Source organism: Schistocerca piceifrons, unplaced genomic scaffold (assembly GCF_021461385.2).
Source record: "Schistocerca piceifrons isolate TAMUIC-IGC-003096 unplaced genomic scaffold, iqSchPice1.1 HiC_scaffold_323, whole genome shotgun sequence".
NCBI classification, from domain to species: domain Eukaryota; kingdom Metazoa; phylum Arthropoda; class Insecta; order Orthoptera; family Acrididae; genus Schistocerca; species Schistocerca piceifrons.
Window position 1 is genome coordinate 32,501 of NW_025728541.1, and position 5,000 is coordinate 37,500.

The 5,000-nt window shown below is 54.2% G+C and overlaps 1 non-coding gene across 1 annotated transcript in view; it reads right to left on the reverse strand.

Moving 5' to 3' along the window:
- The window catches only part of LOC124745512, a 1,909-nt gene extending 629 nt beyond the window's left edge, over positions 1 to 1,280 (reverse strand). The window contains exon 1 of the ribosomal RNA XR_007011048.1: positions 1 to 1,280. This exon is cut by the window's left edge and continues 629 nt beyond it. This is a non-coding gene — a ribosomal RNA (small subunit ribosomal RNA).
- Positions 1,281 to 5,000: the final 3,720 nt, after the last annotated feature.

Consider the following 5,000-nt stretch of genomic DNA (forward strand, 5'->3'; position numbering starts at 1 on the left):
AAGCCGCAGGCTCCACTCCTGGTGGTGCCCTTCCGTCAATTCCTTTAAGTTTCAGCTTTGCAACCATACTTCCCCCGGAACCCAAAAGCTTTGGTTTCCCGGAGGCTGCCCGCCGAGTCATCGGAGGAACTGCGGCGGATCGCTGGCTGGCATCGTTTATGGTTAGAACTAGGGCGGTATCTGATCGCCTTCGAACCTCTAACTTTCGTTCTTGATTAATGAAAACATACTTGGCAAATGCTTTCGCTTCTGTTCGTCTTGCGACGATCCAAGAATTTCACCTCTAACGTCGCAATACGAATGCCCCCGCCTGTCCCTATTAATCATTACCTCGGGTTCCGAAAACCAACAAAATAGAACCGAGGTCCTATTCCATTATTCCATGCACACAGTATTCAGGCGGGCTTGCCTGCTTTAAGCACTCTAATTTGTTCAAAGTAAACGTGCCGGCCCACCGAGACACTCAATAAAGAGCACCCTGGTAGGATTTCAACGGGGTCCGCCTCGGGACGCACGAGCACGCACGGGGCGGTCGCACGCCTTCGGCTCGCCCCACCGGCAGGACGTCCCACGATACATGCCAGTTAAACACCGACGGGCGGTGAACCAACAGCGTGGGACACAAATCCAACTACGAGCTTTTTAACCGCAACAACTTTAATATACGCTATTGGAGCTGGAATTACCGCGGCTGCTGGCACCAGACTTGCCCTCCAATAGATACTCGTTAAAGGATTTAAAGTGTACTCATTCCGATTACGGGGCCTCGGATGAGTCCCGTATCGTTATTTTTCGTCACTACCTCCCCGTGCCGGGAGTGGGTAATTTGCGCGCCTGCTGCCTTCCTTGGATGTGGTAGCCGTTTCTCAGGCTCCCTCTCCGGAATCGAACCCTGATTCCCCGTTACCCGTTACAACCATGGTAGGCGCAGAACCTACCATCGACAGTTGATAAGGCAGACATTTGAAAGATGCGTCGCCGGTACGAGGACCGTGCGATCAGCCCAAAGTTATTCAGAGTCACCAAGGCAAACGGACCGGACGAGCCGACCGATTGGTTTTGATCTAATAAAAGCGTCCCTTCCATCTCTGGTCGGGACTCTGTTTGCATGTATTAGCTCTAGAATTACCACAGTTATCCAAGTAACGTGGGTACGATCTAAGGAACCATAACTGATTTAATGAGCCATTCGCGGTTTCACCTTAATGCGGCTTGTACTGAGACATGCATGGCTTAATCTTTGAGACAAGCATATGACTACTGGCAGGATCAACCAGGGAGCTGCGTCAACTAGAGCTGAGCAGCCGGCCGCCCGGGAGTGTGTCCCGGGGGCCCGCGCGAACACGCAAGCGTCCGCTCAATCATTCTGCAAACAGGAGGAGGCTGAGCTCCCCTGCACAATACACCTCGAAACCCTCTCAGGTCCCGGCGGCGCGCAGCGCCGTCCCAAGTACTTGGTCGGGTTCGAGAGAGGCGCAATCGCCCGGAGTTAGGCGAGTAGACGCTTTCGGTGCGACCACCCGTGCTCCCAACTGAGCTTGCCGCTGCCGACAGAGGCCCGGGAGCGTGCTGTCGTGGCATTGCCGGCGGGAGACAACACGCGCCACCTACGGTGACCGGCAGCTCCAACGCCAGCGCCACAGAAGGACAAAAGCCCCACTTGGGTGCCGAAGCGAACTCTCCCAGCACAGCGCACACGCCAACACATCCGCACAGCTGCGATACAAACCACCAGCGAGAACCGCTGGGGCGACCGAGCAGCAGACGGCGTCGCGGCGCCGAGCGCCGGGCGGCGGCGCATCCTCAACGCACACAGTCCTCAATCGGACCAGCACACTGCAGATGTCCACCGCGCTTCGCACCGGGCCCGCGAGGACCTACTTTGGCCGCACGGCGCCGCGCGCAGGGTGCGCCGGCGCGCAGCTGCGACGCCTGCCGCGTCCGTCGGCCGGCGCGCCTGCCACTGGCCGCCCCCACCAGCCGGCTGTAGCGCGTGCGCCCACGCACCGCGCGGCCAGCACGCCGGGAGGCGCCCCCTCACCGGCCGGGGACGGTCCCACCCAGCCACCGCCGCGTATCGCTTCACACCCAGATGCCGTTCAGTTTCGTCGGCATGGTGGGTATCGCTGGAACAACCGGTTAGTACCTCAACCTATCGTCGCCATCACCGATTCACCCCTAGCGAGAACAACCGCACCACAACGGGTTACCATTTCTTCATTTGCGTAACTTCACCAGAAAACGTAGGCGTCCATCGCCATTTGCAACTTCAACCATTATTGCATGCCTGTGTCAGGTGTCACGCCACACTACGTCTGCCCACATACACGCAACAAAATGTGCACGCCTAGACAATACGTGGAAGGTGGCCCCCGTACGTATGCGATGTCCATTGCTCGAACGACTGTCAACCGGCTTCTGTAGCATGTCGCAGATATGGAACGCGCTGCACCATGCCATCACGGTGTGTGAGGAGAGACGACTAGGTCCGAATACATCAACAGACAGCTCATGCTGATCGCCATCCACGGCGTCCGTTCCTCCCACACGTCTCTATGGCGTACCACACTGCAATCCAGCTCTCATAGGGAGACGACACGTAGCTGCGTGCACAATATTTGCACTGTATGGTCCGCCGTTTTTGGGCGCAGTCGTTGTACGGTCACACATGTGCCACGATGTATCATTCAGTACATAAGGACGAATGTGCAGTACAGATTGTGGTTCACGCGTACGACATCAGCGGACAGTTGACACAGGCCGCACCACAACGTAGCCTGCGTACGTCGCATGCGAAGGGCATTGAACATGCAAACTTGTCACCAACCACCTTGCGAAGGCAGGGGGCAAGGTGGGGACGTGGGGAGAGGTGGGGGGGGGGGGGGGGCGGCATGTACGCCCTGCTGCCATCCACATTACAGTGTACAGCAGGAGCATGTGGAAAGTCAGCAAGACTTGCAAGGTGTTTAACATGAAGCGATACACAGGGGAGCGGGCAGTGCGAGTAGCGAACTATATTGCGAGGGTTGCGGGTGGGCAACACTACACTAATTGAACGAGTCGTATAACAATTACAGAGCAGGTTTAGGCGACAACGTGGGTTACGATAGGCGACAACGTGGGTTACGTTAGGGGACAACGTGGGTTACGTTAGGGGACAACGTGGGTTACGTTAGGGGACAACGTGGGTTACGTTAGGGGACAACGTGGGTTACGTTAGGGGACAACGTGGGTTACGTTAGGGGACAACGTGGGTTACGTTAGGGGACAACGTGGGTTAGGTTAAGGCACAACATGGGTTAGGTTAAGGCACAACATGGGTTAGGTTAAGGCACAACATGGGTTAGGTTAAGGCACAACATGGGTTAGGTTAAGGCACAACATGGGTTAGGTTACGGCACAACATGGGTTAGGTTAAGGCACAACATGGGTTAGGTTAGGGGACAACATGGGTTAGGTTAGGGGACAACATGGGTTAGGTTAAGGCACAACATGGGTTAGGTTAAGGCACAACATGGGTTAGGTTAGGGGACAACATGGGTTAGGTTAGGGCACAACATGGGTTAGGTTAGGGGACAACATGGGTTAGGTTAGGGGACAACATGGGTTAGGTTAGGGGACAACATGGGTTAGGTTAGGGGACAACATGGGTTAGGTTAGGGGACAACATGGGTTAGGTTAGGGGACAACATGGGTTAGGTTAGGGGACAACATGGGTTAGGTTAGGGGACAACATGGGTTAGGTTAAGGCACAACATGGGTTAGGTTAGGGGACAACATGGGTTAGGTTAGGGGACAACATGGGTTAGGTTAGGGGACAACATGGGTTAGGTTAGGGGACAACATGGGTTAGGTTAAGGCACAACATGGGTTAGGTTAGGGCACAACATGGGTTAGGTTAGGGCACAACATGGGTTAGGTTAGGGCACAACATGGGTTAGGTTAGGGGACAACATGGGTTAGGTTAGGGGACAACATGGGTTAGGTTAGGGGACAACATGGGTTAGGTTAGGGGACAACATGGGTTAGGTTAGGGGACAACATGGGTTAGGTTAGGGGACAACATGGGTTAGGTTAGGGGACAACATGGGTTAGGTTAGGGGACAACATGGGTTAGGTTAGGGGACAACATGGGTTAGGTTAGGGGACAACATGGGTTAGGTTAAGGCACAACATGGGTTAGGTTAAGGCACAACATGGGTTAGGTTAGGGGACAACATGGGTTAGGTTAGGGGACAACATGGGTTAGGTTAGGGGACAACATGGGTTAGGTTAAGGCACAACATGGGTTAGGTTAGGGGACAACATGGGTTAGGTTAAGGCACAACATGGGTTAGGTTAGGGGACAACATGGGTTAGGTTAGGGGACAACATGGGTTAGGTTAAGGCACAACATGGGTTAGGTTAAGGCACAACATGGGTTAGGTTAAGGCACAACATGGGTTAGGTTAGGGGACAACATGGGTTAGGTTAGGGGACAACTTGGGTTAGGTTAGGGGACAACATGGGTTAGGTTAAGGCACAACATGGGTTAGGTTAAGGCACAACATGGGTTAGGTTAGGGGACAACATGGGTTAGGTTAGGGGACAACATGGGTTAGGTTAGGGGACAACATGGGTTAGGTTAAGGCACAACATGGGTTAGGTTAGGGGACAACATGGGTTAGGTTAAGGCACAACATGGGTTAGGTTAGGGGACAACATGGGTTAGGTTAGGGGACAACATGGGTTAGGTTAAGGCACAACATGGGTTAGGTTAAGGCACAACATGGGTTAGGTTAAGGGACAACATGGGTTAGGTTAGGGGACAACTTGGGTTAGGTTAGGGGACAACATGGGTTAGGTTAAGGCACAACATGGGTTAGGTTAAGGCACAACATGGGTTAGGTTAAGGTACAACATGGGTTAGGTTAAGGTACAACATGGGTTAGGTTAGGTTACACGTTGTTGTAAGGAAAGGTGTGGGGGGGGGGGGGGGGCGGGGCGGCAGGTTCGTTGAT